This window comes from Ranitomeya variabilis, chromosome 2 (assembly GCF_051348905.1).
Source record: "Ranitomeya variabilis isolate aRanVar5 chromosome 2, aRanVar5.hap1, whole genome shotgun sequence".
NCBI classification, from domain to species: Eukaryota; Metazoa; Chordata; class Amphibia; order Anura; family Dendrobatidae; genus Ranitomeya; species Ranitomeya variabilis.
The window spans coordinates 83,550,201-83,576,721 of record NC_135233.1 but is presented as its reverse complement, the minus strand read 5'-3'; the positions used below and the strand labels follow the sequence as shown (position 1 = coordinate 83,576,721).

The window sequence follows — 26,521 nt, the reverse complement described above, 5'->3', positions numbered from 1 at the left end:
CAGTGATAGATAATTTGATGATTGCAATATATTAAGAGGATACAAACTTTGATGGGAGGAAGAGGGCTTCTTTAAATAGATGAACTAAACCAGTATTTTTACATCTTTGTACCTTTTTTTGTGATCGATCAACGCGACTCACTACCCACTCTATTTTGTGCACGGCCTGGAAACTGACCGTGGAACCATGCGCTTTGCCAAGGGGTGACCTGATCTCATTTTATTTTCCTTCCATTAATCCATATCTGCAGGAAATCTTTGAATTGTTTTTTCATTATCAAAATTAGTCTGCTGCTGGGGCTAATAAATAACCCTAGGTAGAAAATAATGAGGCAGGGCTGTGCGTCAGAGGAAGGAAAACAGAAGAAAACACTAGAAAGGTTCTCTGATAATTTGGAACCTCCTCCTTATTACCCCTCAGCAGGTCCTGCCATGTAGGGAACCCCAACCATCAGCGACTACAGGAGGGAACCACTGCGTGATGGCGGAGACTCCGCACTGACAAGCGGGCATTGCACACCAATGCTAAAATCAATGGGCAGGCATCAATTTCTATGGATAGGAAAGTCCTCCAGAGCTGAGATCAGGGGGCGACAGATGGGGAGGAGGAGGCCAATCCATCAGCCCAGCATGTCCTCCCTGGGGGATGGGGGATGGGGGGCAGCAGGGACGCCCCTGTCACCCACACAGACATGTCTGCACCAGGGCTGGGCACACTACTGAGGGAGCAGAGCTCACCAGTGCAGATAATGGCAGTCAGCTCTGCTACATCTGGACTAACGTCAGCTGATCGTCTGCAGCAGCCCTCATGTGCTAGAAGTCGTCCAGCTGACAGCCCCAGGATACCGTGCCCCATGGTGCCCACCCATCGTGTGATCAGGGGTCGCACTGTAGCCTCTATCAATGGGTAGAAAGCCCATCAGGAGGCAGAAATGACAGGAAAATCTGCAGTAAATGAGCTGCCCACGTAGGCTATCCTTATAAGGAGCAAACCCACGAGAGGATATCCCTCCGGACCAGCCCCCTCCGGACCAGCCCCCTCCGGAGAACGGCAATCACGGCTGCATTAGCCCAATATATGAATGTGTTTGTAGCAAAATCCCCCAGCCACCAATGCAAAGCCCCCATTGTGTCCCCCATTGTGTGCACCTGTGCGGGCAGGAGGCATAAAGTGCACGCAGATGCAGAAGGCGAGGTTTTGCAGCAGACGATGACTCAAGTCCCCCCCAGCCCCCATCAGCTGCAGCCGGTCCCCTCCCATAGCCCCCGCCCCGGGATGGATGGCTATTAAAAGCTGCTGACGTCAAGAGTGACGGCCATCTTTGATAAGGGCAGAGCTCGTTTTTCCATTGAAGAAGAAGACTCGAGGAGGTCAGGAGCGGAGCTTCTCGCCTCCTGCAGCCGCATCCCCAATCAGGGTCTGCCCAGTCCTGCTCCCCGTCAGCCGGATCTGCTGCCAGGTAAGGGGCTCCGCACCCGCCGCGGACCGCACTGGGCTCCATGGAGGGTCCGCACCCGCTGCGTACAGGAGGAGTGCGGAACACAAATCTCTATCCCAGAGGCCAGAGTGACATGTCTTTATTTAAAGCCCATCTGGTTGTGTTTTAGTCGCGATAGTGGGGTGTGTGCAGCAGCAGAGGCGCTGTCGTGATTGATGATGGAGCTGTCTGGAGACTGTGCGCTGGTGGGCGGATTCAGCACCAGGCAGGGTGGACAGCTCCACTGCAGAGCCAGTGCGGAGATCTGCGGCTGCTGCAGGCGGGGAGGGTGCTGATGGGTGCAGGCAGGGCTATGCTGGTAGTGTGCAGGGAGTGTGCCGGCAGGGATATGCTGATGGGTGCAGGCAGGGCTATGCTGGTAGGGTGCAGGCAGGGCTATGCTGATGGGTGCAGGCAAGGAGGGTGCAGGCGGGGAGGGTGCTGATGGGTGCAGGCAGGGCTATGCTGATGGGTGCAGGCAGGGAGGGTGCAGGCGGGGAGGGTGCTGATGGGTGCAGGCAGGGCTATGCTGGTAGTGTGCAGGCAGGGCTATGCTGATGGGTGCAGGCAGGGAGGGTGCAGGCAGGGCTATGCTGATGGGTGCAGGCAGGGAGGGTGCAGGCGGGGAGGGTGCTGATGGGTGCAGGCAGGGCTATGCTGGTAGTGTGCAGGCAGGGCTATGCTGATGGGTGCAGGCAGGGAGGGTGCAGGCAGGGCTATGCTGATGGGTGCAGGCAGGGAGGGTGCAGGCAGGGCTATGCTGATGGGTGCAGGCAGGGCTATGCTGGTAGGGTGCAGGCAGGGCTATGCTGATGGGTGCAGGCAGGGAGGGTGCAGGCAGGGCTATGCTGATGGGTGCAGGCAGGGCTATGCTGGTAGGGTGCAGGCGGGGAGGGTGCAGGCAGGGCTATGCTGGTAGGGTGCAGGCAGGGCTATGCTGGTAGGGTGCAGGCAGGGAGGGTGCAGGCAGGGCTATGCTGATGGGTGCAGGCAGGGAGGGTGCAGGCAGGGCTATGCTGGTAGTGTGTAGACTGAGCTATGCTGGTAGGGTGCAGGCGGGAATGGTGCAGGCAGGGCTATGCTGGTAGGGTGCAGGCAGGGCTATGCTCGCAGCGTGCAGGCAGGGCTATGCTGATGAAGTGTAGGCAGGGCTATGCTGGTAGGGTGCAGGCAGTACTATGCTGGTAGGGTGCAGGCAGTACTATACTGACAGGGTGCAGGCAGTACTATACTGACGGTGCAGGCAGTACTATACTGACAGGATGCAGGCAGTACTATACTGACAGGATGCAGGCAGTACTATACTGACAGGATGCAGGCAGTACTATACTGACAGGGTGCAGGCAGTACTATACTGACAGGGTGCAGGCAGTACTATACTGACAGGATGCAGGCAGTACTATACTGACAGGATGCAGGCAGTACTATACTGACAGGGTGCAGGCAGTACTATACTGACAGGGTGCAGGCAGTACTATACTGACAGGGTGCAGGCAGTACTATACTGACAGGGTGCAGGCAGTACTATACTGACAGGGTGCAGGCAGTACTATACTGACAGGATGCAGGCAGTACTATACTGACAGGGTGCAGGCAGTACTATACTGACAGGGTGCAGGCAGTACTATACTGACAGGATTCAGGCAGTACTATACTGACAGGATGCAGGCAGTACTATACTGACAGGGTGCAGGCAGTACTATACTGACAGGATGCAGGCAGTACTATACTGACAGGATGCAGGCAGTACTATACTGACAGGGTGCAGGCAGTACTATACTGACAGGGTGCAGGCAGTACTATACTGACAGGGTGCAGGCAGTACTATACTGACAGGGTGCAGGCAGTACTATACTGACAGGGTGCAGGCAGTACTATACTGACAGGATGCAGGCAGTACTATACTGACAGGGTGCAGGCAGTACTATACTGACAGGGTGCAGGCAGTACTATACTGACAGGATTCAGGCAGTACTATACTGACAGGATGCAGGCAGTACTATACTGACAGGGTGCAGGCAGTACTATACTGATAGGATGCAGGCAGTACTATACTGACAGGGTGCAGGCAGTACTATACTGACAGGGTGCAGGCAGTACTATACTGACAGGGTGCAGGCAGTACTATACTGACAGGGTGCAGGCAGTACTATACTGACAGGGTGCAGGCAGTACTATACTGACAGGATGCAGGCAGTACTATACTGACAGGGTGCAGGCAGTACTATACTGACGGTGCAGGCAGTACTATACTGACAGGGTGCAGGCAGTACTATACTGACAGGGTGTAGGCAGTACTATACTGACAGGGTGCAGGCAGTACTATACTGACAGGGTGCAGGCAGTACTATACTGACAGGGTGCAGGCAGTACTATACTGACAGGGTGCAGGCAGTACTATACTGACAGGATGCAGGCAGTACTATACTGACAGGGTGCAGGCAGTACTATACTGACAGGATGCAGGCAGTACTATACTGACAGGGTGCAGGCAGTACTATACTGACAGGGTGCAGGCAGTACTATACTGACAGGGTGCAGGCAGTACTATACTGACGGTGCAGGCAGTACTATACTGACAGGATGCAGGCAGTACTATACTGACAGGGTGCATTTAGCAGAGCTGGATGGTATTTCTTCCAATTTTATTGGGTGTCCTAAACCATAGATGACTGCACCAGTGATTGCACCATGTACCTCTGTATCTCCTTGTGCAGTATATATGTATATATTGCTCTGCGTGTACACACACATTGGTTAGAGGGAGGGTTTTCTGCACGTCCAGACAGCTCCTGCGTAGTTGCGTCAAAAAGCAGCCTCTAGAGCTGACAGATTGACGTGCTGGGGCATTAGTAATTACTGCTGGTTTTGTTACCCACTAGTGAGAGAGCAGGGGGGAGGGGATCTGCATCACAGCGCCGGTGGGGAGGGGGAGGCAGCACCTCGGGGGAAGGGGGGGTGATGGCGGAGATGCAGATTTGTGTGTTCTCCCATGTGAATGCCACTGCTGGCTAGTGCTATGTAGTATCTCACCCTATCCGGAGGCTTTGTTATAGGATCTTGCATAAACAGATGATCCCGTTGGGTAAGATTGTGCATTGCAATAAACATAATTCACAGGACAGGACTCGGGCTTATTGTGGCTGACATGGTAAATGGCAGATTACTGATTGCTTCGGAAAACAAACATTAACCTGTAGGTGCAGAGTCAACAGAGCGCTTTAATTACAAGGAGGGGAAATAACCCAACAATCGTGGCTGGCGGATTCTCTGGGAAGGCTGCGGAGGACCCCACCCCACCACTGCGCCTGTGGGAGAAGCTCAGAGGGAATGAAGCAGAGCGCTGTTTTTTAGGGAGACGATGTAGAAGGAGTTTGGTTTCTATTCCACAACTATAAATGATACAGAAGTGAGAACAGACTGGATCGGTGGCAGTAGCTGGACTATGTGCATGTCCATACATCGCAGTGTGACGCCCATCAGGGAGAATTCTTCCTACGTAGGGCTCCGTGTCCTGTGGGCTCAGTGCTGGACCGCTTTCATATATACGGCATTTTCATTAAAGCTGTGTTCTCCATTAAGGTCGGATGATACGTGACGTGTTTTGAATGATCGGTATTAGAACGGGACCGAATACAAGTGATTGATCCGGCATCGGCACATGTGTGATTACACGGCGTCATATAAGTGAATGATGTGGGTGTAGAGTACAAGATGCCATCAGATGCCATTGATTCATCTACGTGACAAGGAACGGGAAGATGATTGCGTATTAGAATGGAGAACACGTTGAAGGCTTCCTCTAATGCATCGCATGGTGCAATACTGCAGATGTGCCAAGTGTTAAGGCGCCCAGCACGCAGTAATGGGGAGGATGAGTAATATCAGAAATCATAGATTTTGATTTCTTGTCCAGATCAATAGGTCAGGATTGCAGCGGACATCAGTCCCAGGGGGTCCTCAATGAAGTAACATGTCAAGGAATATTTGGCAGCTCCAGATAATGTAATGCCGACAACCTACATAGGTCTATGTATATATATATATATATATATATATATATATGTGTGTGTGTGTGTGGATATCAGTGTATGTATATATATAAATATATATATGCGTGTATGTTCATGTATGGTGAATGTGATTGTACATTTATATGCATCTGTATGGCTTCGTATGTGTGCGTGTACATGAATGTGCAGGAGTGTATGTGTTTGTACATGCATGTGTTGTCTGGGTGCATATATATTTGTGCACAGTTTTGTGTTTATACATTATATGCATCTACTTGAGATGTATGTTTATGCATCGTTACGTCTGATTGTACATGCGTATGTGTATATATATATACTAGCTGTACTACCCGGCTTCGCCCGGGTTAATAACTGCTGTTAGCAAAATAGAATGTGTTAACAAAAATGTATTCTGCACACAAAAACCACAAAACAAATAGATAGAAATGTAATTATTAAAAGGCAAAAACTAAGCTAATAGAAGCATTTCACAACATATATTTCAACACCAGAGATATTCCACACAGATTTAACTAAATTGGCCAAGTAATGTGAAGTAATCTTCTACTACTTATTCGAGAGCCTTTTGATAAACGACATTCTTAGTTTTTCCTTCAGGTGCAAAGACAAACAGATTTTTGGCTGTTCCAACTCTTGAACAGGCCACATAAAGTTGACCATGAGAAAAGCATGGAGATTGTAAATCGATTCCAACTACTTTCAAGGAATGTCCCTGAGCCTTGTTGATGGACATAGCAAATGCCAGTCGAACAGGAAACTGGAGTCGTTTAAAATCAAAAGGCAAATCAGATGGAATGAGAGGAATTGTTGGAATTAAAACATCTTCTCCTGTGGCACATCCTGTCAAAATGGTTGCCTCAATTACATGTGGAAACAGGTTCTTAATCAAGAGTCTTGTTCCATTACACAGCTTTGGTGGATCCAAATTTCTCAATAGCAGAATAGGTGCTCCATGTTTTAGAAAGAGGTTGTGAGGAGAAAGTCCTTGTGGCTCCAAGGAATTGAGGATCTCAGTTGGATAAAATAATGCTTGAGTAGAGTCTATTACTGTATCCACTGACTTGTAGGTTGTGCATACATCTGGAAGGAGATTTAGAATTTGAAGATTGATCTTATTGACGCTGTCATTTTTGGGAGCTAGAATAGCCCTTTCACACAGCCAGACAGAATTTTTGAAGTGGAGTTGAATGTTTGTAAAAACCTTTGCTTTCAACTCCTCAATGGAAGTCACAATGCAACAAAAGTTGCTTGGGAAGGTGATCTGCCCAGTGGTTGAGTTTACTGGTGCCTTGCCATCTCCAATAGTCAACAGCTGGCTCGAAAACAGTCCAGCAGAAACATCGCCTGTCATGTAGACCCTCATGTTTGTGTTCAGTGACATTTTATTTACTTTTCTCCAAAGGTACGATGCTTTGAGACAGGCATTGAATTCGTCTGCAGGGGTTGATCTTGGAATAACAGGTAGTGTTTGGTGGAAGTCACCTGCCAAAACAACAACTACTCCTCCCATGATATATTTGTTGTTACGCAGGTCTTGCAGCAGTCTGTCCACTGCTTCCAGAGCCCTTTTGTGTGACATGGTGCATTCGTCCCAAATGATGGCACTGCATTTTTGAAGCAATTTGGCCAGTCCTGATCCCTTGGCAATATTACACACGGGGCTGTCACTATGAGACAGGTTAAGTGGTAGTTTAATGCCGAATGTGCTGTCCTGCCACCTATTAAAAGCGTAGCTGCAATTCCAGAAGATGCCACTGCAAGTGCAATCTTTTTTTTGTTGTCGAAATTTTGCAGGAGCAAGTTGATTCCAAATGTCTTTCCTGTTCCACCTGGAGCATCAAGGAAGACAATCCCACCTTTGTTGGTTTCACTGAAACTTAAAATGTAGTTATAGGCGTCCCTTTGATCTGGTACCAATATTCGTTCGTTCTGAGACACAAATGATGTCAGTTCATCAATATTGTAGTTTGTTTCTATGAAAATCTCCTTACACATTTGGATGCCTTCAGGATTTCTTATTGGAGCAGGCAAACCAAGCAACTGTAAGGCTTTTCCTGATATTGCCATGCACTGATCTTCAACGAGCATTAAAGTGTCATTGAAATTTCCTTAGTGAAGTTGATGAGTTGCTGAGGATTTTCCCTTCTAATCTACATGAGGATGTCCTCACTGAAATCAGTTTTGTACTTTGTCCAAATCTCAAGAGGATTTGAAATGCTACAGGTTGTTAGAATAATACCAAAGAGGTGTCTTAGTCGCTTTGGGGTTTGTGTGGCTGCTGCTTCACTGAGGGTCATGTCCCAGTGTCCATCATTTTCCAGAGTCCTTTTCTTTGGCAAGCTTCCCTGAATGTTTCACACACATGGCCTCCAACGGTCTTCAGGTCAGAAAATGATGTAGGGCCTTTGACAACATGAAGTAACATGCGCAGGTACAAGCACTCTGCATTTGATGGATGAACAGTGTAGACGCGACCAAGAGTATCAGTTGCTTTCACCCCTGGATAGCCTTCAATATCAAGCCCCCGTTTCCTCCGATCCAGTGTTTTTCTGGAGGCATTCCAAGTGTAGTACTTTGGTAAATCACAGTAGAGAATTGTTTTTGCAAAAGGGTCAAGAGGGTGGTCTTAGGTGGTGTTAGGAGCTGCTGCTGCAAGTTTGCTGGGTTAAAGTAAATTCTCTGTCCATTTTCCAAGTGCACACTCAGATGCACAACTGGTGGGTAGCGCTCATGAATGGAGAATCCTAGTATTCTCCAAACAGCTTCATTGCTGCTTATGTACTTGCCCATCTGGAATGCCTCCACTTCATCAATTATAGGTCCATTTTTCTGGAGTTCAAAAACTGCTTGATCACTTCCTTTGTGGACATATTTGCAGATATACTTGATTGATTTCACAGAGTGGCAAGATTTATGTTGGCCTGGAAGATTTTTGAGAGCAAAGGGTTGTAAGGCACTACCCACCTGTTGTCAATTTCTATCTCTTGGAGTGATGATCCAACACGCATTTTGAGCTTTGCTGTGAAACCACCATCCCCTGGCTTTCTTCTTCGGTAGACTGGATATCCATCTTGTCCTGTTTGGGTTTCTTGGACCAGGGATCGTGGGTAATGCTTTGAACACCTGCCATCAATCATACAGGGAGAATTTTTGTTGAGACTACCACATGGACCATGGATCATGTTTTTTGTGATGGTGTCAAACAGCAATGGGTCAATCTGAAGGTCTGGCAATTCGGCACTGATGATATTGTCAATTTCGGTAGGCTGTATTTTTTGCTTCAGGCAGATCAAGATGTGGGTGTGAGGAAGGCCTCTTTTTTGCCATTCAACTGAATACATCCAGCACTGCGTCTCACCATAAATATGTGATTTTGTGATGAGTTTAGTCATTTTTGAAAGTTTCTGTTTGAAAACCCAAGCAATAAGGTCATGGCGATTCACTGTTTTTTGGCCCGGCAACAGGTGCCCTCCAATTTCCTCCCAGGCAGGATTGCAAGTAAAGGTGATGAAAAGATCTGGACGGCCATACTTTCTCACATAAGTCATTGCATCCTGTGTGTATTCATGCATGTGTCGTGGGCTTCCAGTGACAGTTGATGGAAGAATAACCATTTTCCCCAACTCTTTTGGATCAGCATCATTTGCAACAGCATCTCTAAGGTGAATATATTCCTCTGCCCTGAGCTTCTTTTGATTTTGTCATATATATAAAAGACGTTCACTCTCAATCTTTGCATACATGTCAACAATAAATTGGTGGAAGAGGTGTTTGCATTTCAAGATGTGATTTTCCTCTGCAAATCTTGTCATGATCCTATATGCATAGAAGTCCATGGCAGATACTTTTTTTTTCCTGAAGGGTTGCCTGTTGTAGGATCTGTCTGAGGTATTCCAAAGTGATAGCCATCCTGTCCCTGCCAAAAGATGATTGGATATTGCAGTGCATCATAGGACCTGTGAGTTTTTGCTACTCGTTGCAAACTATCGTTCCTTTTCTGAAGCACAATGTCACGGCTTTGAAAATCATTACCTACAATCAAGATGGCTACCTCATCAAGTGTGGGAGCATTGAAACGTCGCTGATGCTCACCTTGTGGTGTTTTGTCAGCTCGAATGACAACCTTGTAATCGTCATTTGGCATGCATTCAAGTGCAGTCTTGAAAAGTTGAACATATGGATTGTTGGAGTGAAGGAACTGCTGCAAAATAGTGACAATATCAAGGCGAGTCTTAGGAATTAAAGAGCATCTCCTCTGAGCCTCTGCTTCTGCATTTCCCATGAACAAGAGTTGAAGAAATTGAGGTTCTTGTCCTTGTAATGGAAGCAGTGAGCCAATTGAGTGGTAAACCTGTCCTTGAACTTTAAATGTCGGCATAAATCCTGCTGTAAACATTTATTTGGTTGCTTCCTGATGTTGTCCAAGAAATGCTTTGATATTGTACTGGTACCTGTCATCAGAGACTTTAGGGGATCTCGTGATGACAGGAGAGGTGGAAGTTTTATCTTGCCATTTGCACAGCATAAACCTGGCGGTTCATCTTTCCATTTTAGGGCACTGCAGTACATGCAGACCACATCCATTTTTCCTATCTGAACTTTAGGATTATCCTGATTTTATGTCTGACTGGTAACAAAAGGCAGCATGTTTCAATTCTCCAACCATTTCCTGTGCCCTGGTGGGAGAAATAGCATTTCTCCTAGTGGCAAGTCGGCCTTCTCTCTGCTGAGATGACTCCTTGGCCCTTGAGGAAGCAGCTCTTCTCTAATCTGCAAGCCTCCCTTCCCTCTCCTCAGAAAGTTCATTGGCTCTTGAGGAAGCAGCTGTTCTTCTCTTATCTGCAAGCCTCGCTTCCCTCTCCTCAGAAAGTTCATTGGCCCTTGAGGAAGCAGCTCTTGTTTTCATGTCTGCAAGCCTCGCTTCCCTCTCCTCAGAAAGTTCATTGGCTCTTCAGGAAGCAGCTCTTCTTCTCTAATCTGCAAGCCTCGCTTCCCTCTCCTCAGAAAGTTCATTGGCTCTTGAGGAAGCAGCTGTTCTTCTCTTATCTGCAAGCCTCGCTTCCCTCTCCTCAGAAAGTGAATTGGCCCTTGAGAAAGCAGCTCTTGTTTTCATGTCTACAAGCCTCGCTTCCCTCTCCTCAGAAAGTTCATTAGCTCTTGAGGAAGCAGCTCTTGTTTTCATGTCTGCAAGCCTCGCTTCCCTCTCCTCAGTAAGTTAATTGGCCCTTGAGGAAGCAGCTCTTGTTCTCTTGTCTGCAAGCCTCGCTTCCCTCTGCTCAGAAAGTTCATTGGCTCTTGAGGAAGCAGCTGCTGTTCTCATGTATGTCAGCCTTGTTTTTCGGTCTTCACATTTTTCATTGGCCCGTAATGCAGCTTTTCTTTTTGCATCAGCTGACATTCGTGCCATGGAATTCCTTTTCTTATGAGGCATTATTGTGGTAAAAATAGTCTGTAACTGGCAGTTTCTATATCCTCTCACATAGAGGTAATGTGACTGACATCAGCCTTTCCACCAACACACCCTAACTGAGATGCTATTACCTCACACAAGCTTTGTTATACTGAGAATGTCCTTTGTTGCCTATATTAACCAATCAGAGCTCAGATTAATTAACTGTAGCAAAATAGAAGCTGAGCTGTGATTGGTTGCTATTGGCAGCCTGATAAATCCCAGCCAACAGGAAGCCCTCCCCCTGGCAGTATATATTCGCTCACACATACACATAATAGGCAGGTCATGTGACTGACAGCTGCCGTATTTCCTATATGGTACATTTGTTGCTCTTGTAGTTTGTCTGCTTATTAATCAGATTTTTATTTTTGAAGGATAATACCAGACTTGTGTGTGTTTTAGGGCGAGTTTCATGTGTCAAGTTGTATGTGTTGAATTGAGTGTGGCGACATGCATGTAGCGACTATTGTGAGATGAGTTTTGTGTGGCGACATGCGTGTAGCAACTTTTTGTGTGTCGAGTTGCATGTGACAGGTTAGTGTAGCAAGTTGTGTGCAGCAAGTTTTGCGCATGGCGAGTTTTGCGTGTGGCGAGTTTTGCATGTGGCGAGTTTTATGTGTGGTGCGTTTTGAGTATGTGCAAGTTTTGTGTGAGGCAACTTTTGCATGTGTGGTAACTTTTGTGCATGTGGCAATTTTTCCGCGTGTGCAAGTTTTGCGTGTGGCGAGTTTTCCATGAGGTGAGTTTTGCACGTGTGGCTAGTTTTGCGTGAGCCTAGTTTTGCATGCGGCGAGTTTTGCATGTGGTGAATTTTGTGCGTGGCGAGTTTTGAGTGGCAACTTTTGTGTTTCGACTTTTATGTGGCGAGGTTCGTGTATGTGTGGTGAAATGTGTGCAGAGGGTGGTAGTGTGTGGCGCATTTTGTGTGTGTGTTCATATCCCCGTGTGTGGTGAGTATCCCATGTCGGGGCCCCACCTTAGCAACTGTACGGTATATACTCTTTGGCGCCATCGCTCTCATTCTTTAACCCCTTTCTGACCTCGGACGGGATAGCGGTGAGCCCGCATCAAAGCCGGGACATGTCAGCTGTTTTGAACAGCTGACATGTGCCCGCAATAGGCGCGGGCAGAATCACGATCCGCCCGCGCCTATTAACTAGTTAAATGCCGCTGTCAAACGCTGACAGCGGCATTTAACCAGCGCTTAACCGGAAATTAGCACATCGCTGACCCCCGTCACATGATCGGGAGTCAGTGATGCTTCTGTATAGTAACCATAGAGGTCCTTGAGACCTCTATGGTTACTGATCCCCGGTAGCTGTGAGCGCCACCCTGTGGTCGGCGCTCATAGCACACCTGCATTTCTGCTGCATAGTAGCGATCTGATGATCGCTACTACGTAGCAGAGCCGATCGCGTTGTGCCAGCTTCTAGCCTCCTACGGAGGCTATTGAAGCATGGCAAAAGTAAAAAAAAAAAATGTGAAAAAAATAAAAAAAATATAAAAGTTTAAAGTTAAGTTTTATATGTAGATTCACAATTACAGGCTAGTATATATATATATATATATATATATATATATATATATATATATATATATATATATATATATATATATATATATATATATATGTATATATATATATATACTGTGTATATATATATATATATATATATATATATATATATATACAGTATATATATGCATGTTTATGTGCGCATAGGCTATTTTATACAGCGGATCGGTATGTTAACCATTTTGGTTACACCAGGATTAGATGCATTAGCTAAATGGGTATAGAGAGAAATGTTGTGTGGTCATCTTACACACGACACTTATTAAATAAAGCCAGATATATCTGCATAGCCGGCAAATCAATCCACCGTCTATGAAATGAGGCATTTTACCGTTGTCTGCGCATTACTCTCACGTAACAGAAGCTAGGCGCAGTATGGGATCAGTGTCATTCTAGAATCGCAGATACGGTAATTATTGCTGATTTACGCAGAGTTCGAAAATGTCAGATAGCAACATCCTACATATTTAATAGCAGAGATGAAGGTCAGGATGCAGCTGAAAGGATGGAGGAAAGTGAGGAAAATCTGCCGGAACGGTACACGTTGTCATTCATCAGTTCTATACGTACCAGCCACCAGGTCTGTCTATATATATGTAACATATGTACGTCATTGCACTGCTGACTCATAGGCCGGGTCTATCTCTCGCTGGTGCGAGACTTGGTAGGAGAATTACGGTGGTTCTGTGCACCTTACACCTTATAAAATGGGGAATGAAATACGGTAATTAATTATCTGCTGAAGGAAGTTAAATGGGGTTTTTGCAGACTACATTTATGCTTTCTGTATATATAGCGCCATCATATACCCCAACGCTTTACAGACCTCGTCATCACTGTCGCAGTCTAAACTCCCCGTCAGTATTTGGAGGGGGTATCACGCTGTATATAACCAATGCACACCCCATAGCCACTAGCGGGGCAAATACTGGGCCCAAATTATTTTTTATCCATTTCTGTAAGATAATTCTTCCTGCAGTGTTATCTTTCTGTAACGATTTATAGCTTATCCTATTTTTGGGAGAAAATAATATTTTTCCTATTACTGGAATCTTTCCTATTGAATAGTACGTAACCTGGAGACCACCGTGGGTAATAATGAGACCTCATAGTATGCCACCATGGGGGAGCTAAACGTTCTTGGGTGTAGGCTGTTACTATAACATGGGGTGGTTTAGGGGGTCGTTTCATGGAGACAACCCCTTTATGAATAAATGAGCAGATCATTGCAGGTCAAGGCTGCTGTTCATGGTGGAAGCCACTTCTAGCCACATGTAGCCTTTCACGCCATTCAGAATTGTTGTCAATGTGATGTATGTCTGGCAGGTCCGCCTCAGCTGAAGCTGCTCAAACACCCTTACAGCAGCTCTGTGTTCTCACCGGGTGGGACAGGGACACCTTCTGTGAAGTCCATATGGTCTGATGGACAGCATTGTCTTCATGGCACCATAACTGTAACACGTAGTTGCATATTTTCCATATTTTTCTCTTCGTACGAAGAGTGATGGACAGCTAATGTTCAAGAACTTATTATATAAATCTGGTCAATTAGGCAATAAAATAGTAATAACAAAAAAGGTTAACTCTCCAAATCCAATTCTAATCCTGGAGTTCTACCACCTTACGGTGGGGAGTATTGTTACTAGGGGGACCATGTCCTACTAACAAAATATATGTACTGTAGTTACCATGATCCAAGAAAGCTTAAAATATTTGACTGGATTAAAACTGACTAAGGAATGGGTAATAATTGCACAACTTAAGGAAACCATACATAGGGGTCCCTGACTCTTAACTGGCAGAGCAAGCTGTCCTGTGTATGTGAGAAACGGCCAAGACAACCAATGTGTCCATAGCCTTCCAAGGTGACTTGCGTACATTTATATTTGAAATTATGTCTATATATCTATATAGCTGAACCTAAAAGTGTCTGAGCCTCAAACACTTCCATCACATCCTGAAGGTAGACTTTGTAAGAGTCAATTTTTCACATGGCTGCAGAGGTCTTGGCTTTTGAACTCTTGGGCCTTAGTTAACGTAATCATCTTGCTGTAAAGGGAGGACACTAAACCTACAGAGTCTCTACTCTTCATATCACTAATGATTTGACCCCAAGTAGCTTTGCTGCTGACAGGATAACAGGAAGCCAAACCACCAAGCCAGCTTGGAATAGAACAGACATGACGAAGCAAAGGAGGAACCATGCAACAAGCATCAGCCTCTTCGGACCCTTATCTAGCCCTACATTTAGGATTATCTTAGTATTGAATAGACAATGTTATTAATATCATAACCAAAGTAATTTCCATTGATATTCCCTTTAAGTTACCAGCTGAAGGTAATTAATGAGTGGATCTGATAAGCGCTGGTATAAGCATTGCACGTCATCCACCGTAGCAGTGATTTGTGAGTCTATCGACATTTTGCATCATTTCAGAGCATTTCAACCTGAAAGAAAAGAAAAATCCTTAATGAATCTATGTCTTTGAGTTGTCCTTTTCTGAAAGACTGTTAAAAATAGTTATAGAAAATTTCAAGGAAAGTACATATGAACATTCTGCTTATTTCACTACATTTTTAAGAACTCTGTAGAGGCCACCGCCATCTTGTTTATGAGCCGTAGTGGTGGCCATTTTGGTAGTCATTTCTAGAAAACTAAGGATTATTCTTATGCAAGCAGAATAATCAAATTTATACGAACCTGAAATAACAGAATAAGTCAAGGACTTTCTAATGTTTTTCCTTACATACAAATTTTTGAAGTTAATTTAACCATTTAAAAGCCAAATCCAGTAAATGAATGTTTCTTTCAATTATGGAATAAATGTAAAATAAATAATACAGTAGTTATTTGGTTAAAATTTCATAAATGAGGATCCATTTATTTGAATCTTAATATATGACGTGTTTGTTTCTTCAGATCAAACTCCTTGTAGAAAGGTGAAGAAAAAAATGTTATCTCACCATTTGGCAAATACAGCTTATCACAATGAGGTATTGGATTTTGGCCTCACTAGGCTCCTCCATTTAATTTTACATTTTGTGGAGATCCTTAACCCCTTAGTGACGGAGCCAAATTTTTGAAATCTGACCAGTGTCACTTTATGTGGTAATAACTCTGCAACGCTTTAACAAATCCCAGTGATTTTGAGATTTTTTTTTCGTGACACATTATACTTTATGATAATGGTAACTTTAAGTCAATATGTTTTGTGTTTGTTTATAAAAAATATAACAAATTTGAGAAAAATGTTAAAAAATCATTTTCTAAATTTAAATGATTATCCCTTTAATCCAGATGGTCCTACCACAGCCAACCATTAATAAATAACATTTCCCACATGTCGGCTTTACATCAGCACCATTTGTAAAATGTTATTTTATTTTGTTAGCATTTTAGGAGGTTTAAAATTTGTAGCAGCAATTTTTCATTTTTTCAAGGAAATTTACAAAATTTATTTTTTTAGGGACTTATCCATGCTGGAAGTGACTTTAGTGGACCCATATGTTGGGAAACCCCCAAACATGATACCATTTTAAAAACAGCACCCCCTGACATATTGAAAACTGTAGTCAGGTAGTTTATTAACCCTTCAGGTGCTTTACAGGAATTAATGCAAAGTGGCATGGCAGAAATGAAAATGTGTGTTTTTACCACCTAAATGTCTCTAACTTCTGAACAGGTTCCACCAGCCGTCAGACTCTAAGGCCGCTATTTGGTCGTGAATTGCCATGGCAAACATCAGGACCACACAATCATGATCTGAGGGCACCAATTGGGATAAAGAGGAAGCCCCCACACTCTGTTAACCATTTATAATGATGTAGTCACTATTGACAGCAGAATCTAAGGGGTTAAACAGATTTGGAAGGTGCAAACACTGATCGTGGCTGATGCAGCAAGTTGTCATCTATAGTGTACAGACGACAGCTGCTGGATTGTCACCTGTATGGGGAGGCTATTCTCTTATATCTCAGGTCAGTTAAAAGACGTATTGGCGGTCATTAAGGGACCCTCCACACATACGCACACCTACATTGCTCTATTGTTGGTGATGTTGTCACTAAAGGAGCTATCCCACAAGCAAAATTTACCACAGGATTGGTGATAATTGTGTAATCACTAGAGATGATCAAATCTTTTAACATTTGAATTCACCAGATGTTCCAAATCCCAATACTGCAAAACCTCCATTTGCCCTTAACCCCTTAACGACCGCTGATACGCCTTTTAACGGCGGCCGCTAAGGGTACTTAAACCACAGCGCCGTTAATTAACGGCGCTGTGGAAAAAGTGTATAGCGCCCCCCACAGTCCGATTTTCTCCGGGGTCTCGGCTGCCGGGGGTAGCCGAGACCCCAGAGAACATGATTCGGGTCGGTTTTTACCGACCCCGCTTTTGCGATCGCCGGTAATTAACCGTTTACCGGCGATCACAAAAAAAAAAAAAATCCGGACTTGCGTTTTCTTTTTCTCCCCTCTAATGTGATCGCACATTAGAGGGGAGTGAAATAGGGTCCCCCGAGCCCCCCACGGTACCTTATGTACCGAAAAAGTTCCCCCTCCGGTCCCCGACCCTCCTCCTTCTTCCTAGGGCTCCAAAATGCAAAATGACGGGCGCATGAGCAGATGCGCCCGCCAAAACATAGCTGCGGGCGCCAAGACATAGTGTCCCCCGCAGTGTATTGGGGTCGGTTTTTGCCGACCCCTGGAGCGATCGCAATCCCGGGGGTCTTTACAGACCCCCGGGGTTGTGATCGCTGCATATAGTTTGTAAAAAAAAAAAGTTTGCTTTGCATTTCTCTCCCCTCTGATGTGATCGCACATCAGAAGGGAGAGAAATAGAGTCCCCCGAGCCCCCCACCATACCACCTGTTGTGTCCCTCTGTCCCTGGTCCAAGGTCCCCGGTCCCAGGTCTTCAGCCCACAGCTCCCGGCCCCCCTTCTTCTCTGCTGGAAGAAAATGGCGGGCGCATGCGCAGTACGCCTGCCATGATCTGCCAGCAGAGACCCAGCAACCTGTGAGAATTTTCTCATAGGCTGCTGGGTTTTGATTACTGTGATCTGTCCTATCACAGTAATCAAAACCCCAAATGTTTTATAAACATGGCAGCACTTGGGCTGTACCTCTCTCTTCTCTCCTTGTAGTTGTTCTGGGAGAGAAGAGAGAGAGACTACATTTCAAGCGCTGCCCTGTCAGTAATAAAAAAAAACATTTCTATATCCGCCAGCATCGAATTTACCCACCCCCGTTCTCCGTAATCCCTGCATCATTAGCAGAGGATTATAAAAAAAAAAAAAACTATAATTTTTTTTTTTAATTTTTGGTTAGGGTTAGGGTTAGGGTTAGGGTTGGGGTTGGAAATAAATAAAATGGCCCGCAGAAGTTTCAGCGCGGAGCAAGCTTACAGCCTGCTTTGCTCCGGCAGCTCCGGCAGTGAAACGGAATCTGCCTCTGAAGCTGAGCAGCTTTCAGACAGTGATGACGACTCTTCGTCCACGGGATCCCCCGGCCCGATGGTAGCAGAGTCGGTCGTCACTGCTGAAGCTTCAGCGGCAGGACCAAGTACCGCAGTCCCCCCACCGCTGTGGTATAATGACACCTCATTTTCCCCTCAAATTCCCCCTTTTTCTGCAGTCCCTGGAATAAAAGTAGATGTCGCCAATTTTACCCCCATTGATTTTTTTGAAATTTTCATTAGCCCCGAAGTCCTGCAATTAATCGTCCACCAAACTAACCTATATGCCCGCCAGTATATTTCCCAAAAACCCAATTCCTTTCATTCCCGTTCCTGGATCCCCACAAATGTCCCCGAAATAAAAAAAATTCTTAGGCCTCACCCTGAATATGGGTATAGTAAAAAAAAAACACTCTCCGCTCTTACTGGGCAACAAAAGCTGTCCACTGCACCCCTGTATTTGCAGCCATCATGTCCCGAGTCCGTTACGAAGCCCTGATGAGATTCCTCCACTTTAGTGACAATTCCCAAGCCCTCCCAAGAACTGACCCCAACTACGATTGGCTAAATAAATTAAGACCCCTAATTTCCCTCCTAAGAACTTCCTTTCTAAATTCCTATACCCCAGAGCAAAATGTGGCAGTCGACGAGTCCTTGATGAGCTACAAGGGCCGTCTGTCATTCCGCCAATTTATTCCCTCCAAGAGAGCCAAATACGGCGTAAAATTATACAAAGCTTGCGAGAGCTCATCAGGGTACACGTCAACCTTTTTAATTTATGAAGGTAGGGACCGCCAAATAAACCCCCCAAACTGCCCCCAGACAATTGGTATCCCAGGCAAAATTGTCTGGGAGCTAATGACGCCCTTTCTCAATCAAGGGTACCACGTGTATACGGACAACTATTACACGAGCATCCCCCTATACAAATCCCTCCATGCTGCAAATACAGGGGCCTGTGGGACAGTGAGGAAAAATAGAGTGGGGCTTCCGTCACAGTTGGTGTCCAGACGCTTGGAGAGGGGGGCGTCATTCTCACTTGCAAGCGACCAACTTCTTGCAGTGAAGTGGAAAGACAGGAAGGACGTCTACATGCTTTCCGCACTGCAAACAGACACCACTGTGACGGTCAGAGAGAGGGGTGCCACCAGGGACAAAGAAAAACCTGTCTGCGTCACAGACTACAACAAACACATGGGTGGCGTAGACTTGTCAGACCAGGTTCTGCAACCATACCTGGTCAAGAGGAAGACCAGGGCATGGTATAAAAAGGTGGCAATCTATCTAATTCAAACTGCCACATATAACAGTTTTGTCCTATATAAAAAATCCCAAGGACCACTTACGTTCCTGCACTTTCAGGAAAAAGTTGTAGAGAGCCTCATATTTGAGTCCATGGCACCGGGGGAAGCCTTCGACTCTGAGGATTCCCGGAGACTTTCAGAACGCCATTTTCCTCACCCTGTCCCTGTCACTCCCACCCAAAGGTATCCTCAAAAAAGGTGCTGAGTTTGCAGAAAGCATGGCAGACGGAGTGATTCCCGATTCTATTGCCCCACATGCCCATCCCAACCAGGCCTTTGTATCTCCCCCTGTTTTGAGACCTACCACACCACCTACAATTATTAGTTTGTTTTTTTTCAATAATTTTTATTTTCTGCTTAGTGGCCCAAGTAGTACAATTTGGAACAATTGATAAATATTATTTTAATTAGTAGATCCCATTTTACCCCATTTCATAATTAATTCCAGAACTTGATCAATCCCATACCAAACTACTATCCCAACAAATTCTCATCCACGTACCCACGTCTGTACGCTCTAGAGTGTGGACCCCACAAATGTTCTTGCAAAGTCAGGTCATCTGAAAATTCTAGGACTTGATCAATCCCATGCCAAACTACTATTCCAACAAATTCTCGTCCACTTACCCATGTCAGTAAGCGTTAGAATGTGGACCCCAGAAATGATCTTGAAAAGTGAGATCATCTGAAAATGAATTCTAGGACTTGATTACTCACAAACATTTTTGACCATTTATCTAACTTTGACTGTTTTTATGACTGTCTTGCTACACAAAACTTTGGCTTCCATTTATATTACTTATATTTATGTTGATGATACGGCATGATCATTTTATTGTAGGATTTCTAAAAAAATTAGGAAGTTCCGTACTTATACACTATGGGCTTTACTTTATGGTTCTTGCCGAACCTCTGGTACCAGACAATACTTTCTATAGAGAACTGGTTGTTTTGTGCATATAGCGGTTCTGACCTTGGCGGGTGGGAGCTTGCTATGGTGTACCACGTCTATTGGCACATTTGTCCCCATATAGGGATTGATGGAGCTAAAAGGACGTTGTACGACCAGTCTCTGAAAGTGTCTGCCATTCTAGCCCTGATGGTGTTCTTTCATCTTTGAAACAAACTCAGTTTTGCCACATAGTTGGCTGCATTTTCCTACACATTTTGCCCTTCATTCCAGTACAGTTTATTCTTCCTGCTACAATATACGCAAATGTGGGACAACTGTTTTGTTAGCAAGACCAATTTTATAGTCAGCCAATGTGTTTTAGGAGCATGCCTCCCTCTGTGAGTAATAATTCCTGGAAGGATTTTCTTTTTTGCTCAATGTCTCTAGAAGCTTTGAATGGGTCCTGGATCTTCAATTTCAAATAAAGCCAAATTTGTCACATTGTGTCCCTTTCTGTCCAAGCCCTGCCATTTGTCCAAACAGAACTTTTTGACTACATATGGGATATCGCTCCGCTCATAATAAAGTGGGTAACGAATTGTGGGGTCCACTTTTTGATGTTATTTCTGAAAAAGTGAGACATTCAGGTCTCAAACAAGATTCTCGTGGAAAAAAATGATTTTTTTCAATATGACGACCTAATGTTATCAAACTCTGTGTTGTACATGTGGGTTCAAATTGCTCAATATACCCCTGACTAAAATCTTTGAGGGGTGTACTTTCCAAAACGGGGTCAGTTGTGGGGGGTTTCTGCTGTTAGGCACATCTACAAACCCAAAATGGCGTCCACTCTCACAATTAAGAGATTAAAAAGTCAAACGGCGCTCCTTCCCTTCCAAGCTCCGCAGTGCGCCCAAACAGAGGTTTACCCCCACATACGGGGTATCGACATACTCAGGACAAATTGCACAACAACTTTTGGGGTCCAATTTCTCTTGCTACCCTTGGGAAAATAAAAAATTGGTGGTGAAAAGATCATTTTTGTGAAAAAAAAATGATTTTTAATTTTTTCCGCTCTACGTTATAAACTTGTGTGAAGCACTTGGGGGTTCAAAGTGTTGACCACATACCTAGATAAGTTCCTTAGGGGATCTAGTTTCCAAAATGGGGTCACTTGTGGGGGGTTTCCACTGTTTAGGCACATCAGCGGCTCTCCAAATGCGACATGGTGTCCGATCTCAATTCCAGGGAATTCTATGTTGAAAAAGCCAAATGGCGCTCCTTCCCTTCGGAGCTCTACTGTGCACCCAAACAGAGGTTTACCCCCACATATGGGGTATCGACATACTCAGGACAAATTGCACAACAACTTTTGGGAACCAATTTCTCTTGCTACCCTTGGGAAAATAAAAAATTGGTGGTAAAAAGATCATTTTTGTGAAAAAAAAATGATTTTTAATTTTTTCCGCTCTACGTTATAAACTTGTGTGAAGCACTTGGGGGTTCAAAGTGTTGACCACATACCTAGATAAGTTCCTTAGGGGGTCTAGTTTCCAAAATGGGGTCACTTGTGGGGGGTTTCCACTGTTTAGGCACATCAGCGGCTCTCCAAATGCGACATGGTGTCCGATCTCAATTCCAGGGAATTCTATGTTGAAAAAGCCAAATGGCGCTCCTTCCCTTCGGAGCTCTACTGTGCACCCAAACAGAGGTTTACCCCCACATATGGGGTATCGACATACTCAGGACAAATTGCACAACAACTTTTGGGAACCAATTTCTCTTGCTACCCTTGGGAAAATAAAAAATTGGTGGTGAAAAGATCATTTTTGTGAAAAAAAAATGATTTTTAATTTTTTCCGCTCTACGTTATAAACTTGTGTGAAGCACTTGGGGGTTCAAAGTGTTGACCACATACCTAGATAAGTTCCTTAGGGGGTCTAGTTTCCAAAATGGGGTCACTTGTGGGGGGTTTCCACTGTTTAGGCACATCAGCGGCTCTCCAAATGCGACATGGTGTCCGATCTCAATTCCAGGGAATTCTATGTTGAAAAAGCCAAATGGCGCTCCTTCCCTTCGGAGCTCTACTGTGCACCCAAACAGAGGTTTACCCCCACATATGGGGTATCGACATACTCAGGACAAATTGCACAACAACTTTTGGGAACCAATTTCTCTTGCTACCCTTGGGAAAATAAAAAATTGGTGGTAAAAAGATCATTTTTGTGAAAAAAAAATGATTTTTAATTTTTTCCGCTCTACGTTATAAACTTGTGTGAAGCACTTGGGGGTTCAAAGTGTTGACCACATACCTAGATAAGTTCCTTAGGGGGTCTAGTTTCCAAAATGGGGTCACTTGTGGGGGGTTTCCACTGTTTAGGCACATCAGCGGCTCTCCAAATGCGACATGGTGTCCGATCTCAATTCCAGGGAATTCTATGTTGAAAAAGCCAAATGGCGCTCCTTCCCTTCGGAGCTCTACTGCAGGGCCGGCGTTAGGGGCAGGCAGACCAGGCAGCTGCCTGGGGCCCCCACTCCCCCAGGGGCCCCCAGCTAGCGGCAAATCACGCAGCCGCTATGGGGCCCCTGTGAGGCAGGGGGCCCGCCTGCCGCCAGCGCTGACTCCCCCGCCGCATTGAACTGTACCGGCGTCTGCCGGTACAGTTCAAAGCAATGATGGAGGAGAGAACGTCAGCTGACGCCCCCTCTCCCATCATTCCCCGCTCTGCCTCTGACACAGCGGGTGCGCGCGCACTCACTGTGTCCCAGGCAGAGCAGCTGCAGCCGCCGACACAGGAGCAGCGCGGGCACGTGTGGAGAGGTGAGGAGCTTGTGTTTTTTTTTTTTTTTTTCTTTTTACTGGACGGGGAGAGGAGAGGGGAGGAGAGGAGAGGGGGGATGTGAGCTGTGGTGTACACCACTGGGGGCTGTGCTGTATACTACTGGGGGCTCTGCTGTATACCCCTGGGGGCACTGCTGTACACCACTGGGGGCTGTGCTGTATACTACTGGGGGCTCTGCTGTATACCCCTGGGGGCACTGCTGTACACCACTGGGGGCTGTGCTGTATACTACTGGGGGCTCTGCTGTATATCCCTGGGGGCACTGCTGTACACCACTGGGGGCTGTGCTGTATACTACTGGGGGCTCTGCTGTATACCCCTGGGGGCTCTGCTGTATACCCCTGGGGGCTCTGCTGTATACCCCTGGGGGCTCTGCTGTATACCACTGGGGGCTCTGCTGTATACCCCTGGGGGCTCTGCTGTATACCCCTGGGGGCTCTGCTGTATACCCCTGGGGGCTCTGCTGTATACCCCTGTGGGCTCTGCTGTATACCACTGGGGGCTCTGCTGTATACCACTGGGGACTCTGCTGTATACCACTGTGGGCTCTGCTGTATACTACTGTGGGCTCTGCTGTATACTATATGGAGGACTATGGCGTGTGCATTTTACAATATGGAGGACTGTGGTGCACATTATAATATATGGAGGACTATGGGGTGTATTATAGTAAACAAGCAAAATGCTGCATATTCATTGGGTGATTGGATTGTTTATGCCGGAATAAAAATCATTGTTCTCAGCAGCACATCGCCGATGTAAACTGTAGATGTGCTGCTGATAACATGATCCTGTATGGTGATCTGTTAGTGATCTATTAGTGATGGTTCTGTCCCATCATTCTTTCTCAGATGGTGTAAAGAGGCCGGGAAACAAGCATCCAACGACTTCAGTATTGTCGATCACACTCGTTTAGCGGCCTGAGATCAGCGCATGTAAATACAACCAAAATGCTTCTGTGTGACGTGCAATATGTTAGCATTTGGGGCCCCATTTTAAACTTTGCCTAGGGCCCCACTTTGCCTAAAACCGGCCCTGCTCTACTGTGCACCCAAACAGAGGTTTACCCCCACATATGGGGTATCGACATACTCAGGACAAATTGCACAACAACTTTTGGGAACCAATTTCTCTTGCTACCCTTGGGAAAATAAAAAATTGGTGGTGAAAAGATCATTTTTGTGAAAAAAAAATGATTTTTAATTTTTTCCGCTCTACGTTATAAACTTGTGTGAAGCACTTGGGGGTTCAAAGTGTTGACCACATACCTAGATAAGTTCCTTAGGGGGTCTAGTTTCCAAAATGGGGTCACTTGTGGGGGGTTTCCACTGTTTAGGCACATCAGCGGCTCTCCAAATGCGACATGGTGTCCGATCTCAATTCCAGGGAATTCTATGTTGAAAAAGCCAAATGGCGCTCCTTCCCTTCGGAGCTCTACTGTGCACCCAAACAGAGGTTTACCCCCACATATGGGGTATCGGCATTCTCCGGACAAATTGCACAACAAATTATGTGGTTCATTTTCTTTTTTTACACTTGTGAAAATAAAAAAAATTCGTTCTGAAGTAAAATATTTGTGAAAAAAAGTAAAATGTTCATTTTTTCCTTCCACATTGCTTCAGTTCCTGTGCAGCAACTGAAGGGTTAATAAACTTCTTGAATGTGGTTTTGTGCACCTTGAGGGTTGCAGTTTTTAGAATGGTGTCACTTTTGGGCATTTTCTGCCAAATAGACCCCTCAAACTGACTTCAAATGTGAGGTGGTCCCTAAAAAAAATGGTTTTGTAAATTTTGCTGTAAAAATAAGAAATTGCTGGTCAAATTTTAACCCTTATAACTCCCTAATAAAAAAAAAATGTTCTTCCAAAATTGTGCTGATGTAAAGTAGACATATGGGAAATGTTATTTATTGACCATTTTGTGTGACATATCTCATTGATGTAAGGGAATAAAAATTCAAATTTTGAAAATTGCAAAATTTTCAAAATTTTCGCCATATTTCCGTTTTTTTAATAAATAAATGCAAGCAATATCGAAGAAATGTTACCACTATCATGAAGTACAATATGTTACAAAAAAACAATCTCAGAATCAGCAGGATCTGTTGAAGCGTTCCAGAGTTATAACCTCATAAAGTGCCAGTGGTCAGAATTGTAAAAATTGGCTCGGTCATTAAGTACCAAATTGGCTCTGTCACTAAGGGGTTAATAGACATGTAATACGCTGAGGTCTCCAAGGACCTTTCACACCCCTTTTAAGCTATTTAAACCAAACACGGCCTAAGTAGTGTCAAAGTAAACTCGTCATAGAAATAAATAGTAACACAATAGAAACCAACAGTCCATTTAATAACACAGTACGCTGACAGATTTTATATGGGTTTTCTTAATTAAGAGGGATAATTTTTGGACCATTTTTTAGCCATTTGTAAACAGGCAGACCCTTTTGTGCAGAACATTGACTTTAACTGACAGTGTCACTACCAAAGATAACATCATGCTGCTTTGACTGAGATCAGTAATGAGCCATATATTCCATAATGCCCTCCGCTTCCCCCCACTAATTCCTTTCTCTCTCAGACAGTCTGTGTCTTGAGCTGTCTAATTAAGCCCATTAGAAGTCAGTCGAGGAATCTCCATTAAGATGAAGAGATGTACTCATAACACGGTTTTCAATCAGAGGAAAGACAGACTGTGCAAAGATGTGTGGGAGTCACCATGTTAAGGAAAGTTAGACTGTGTTTTCCTTTGAGGTGTTAGGAACTGGACTTCATTTCTTACATTAACATAAAAAATATTCAGTTGGTGGCCATACGGTATCAAAATCATTTTGACATGTGATTATGTAAAATTGTTGCTGTGTATGAAGATAATAAGGCTGGTTTGGGACTTTTTTTTTTTTTTATTTTAAAGCTTTTATTACATTTTCAAAACACAAATACAAGTGTCATTACCATCACAATTTCAGTCATTTCAAGAGTGAATCTATTAAACATATCACAATGTATGTAGCATTAAACTGTCGGCATAACCAAAATTTGTACATGGACAGTTTTTAAGCTAATCCACTGTGTTGAATTCAGTATTTGTCTTGTACAAATCTTTTAGTCAGAATACAGTGGCAAGTTTGGGCACCTCTGGTTAAAATTACTGTTATTATGAACAGTTAAGCAAGTTGAAGATGAAATGATCAAAGGCCAAAATTAAAGAAGACACATTAACTTTCTATTTTATGCAAAAAAAAGGTTTCATCTTTTACATTTTTAAAATTACAAAAAGGTTTGGTCACTCTCCATGGTTAGTACCTATTAGCAACTCCTTTTGCAAATATCATAACTTGTTAACGCTTTTTGTATTCAGACAAGAGTCTATCAATTCTTGTTTGAGGGATTTTCATCCATTCTTACTTGGAAAAATTCTTCCAGTTCTGTGAGATTCCTGGGTCGTCTTGCATGCACTGTTATTTTGAGGTCTAGCCACAGATT

At 44.6% G+C, this 26,521-nt stretch overlaps 1 protein-coding gene across 1 annotated transcript in view; it reads left to right on the top strand.

Annotated features, from left to right (window-relative positions):
* The first annotated feature begins 1,151 nt into the window (after positions 1 to 1,151).
* SNAP25 (synaptosome associated protein 25) overlaps positions 1,152 to 26,521 on the top strand; it is a 156,375-nt gene continuing 131,005 nt past the window's right edge. The window contains exon 1 of the mRNA XM_077282608.1: positions 1,152 to 1,460. The gene's annotated coding sequence lies outside the window, so the exon portion shown is untranslated. The remainder of the gene's footprint in view (positions 1,461 to 26,521) is intronic.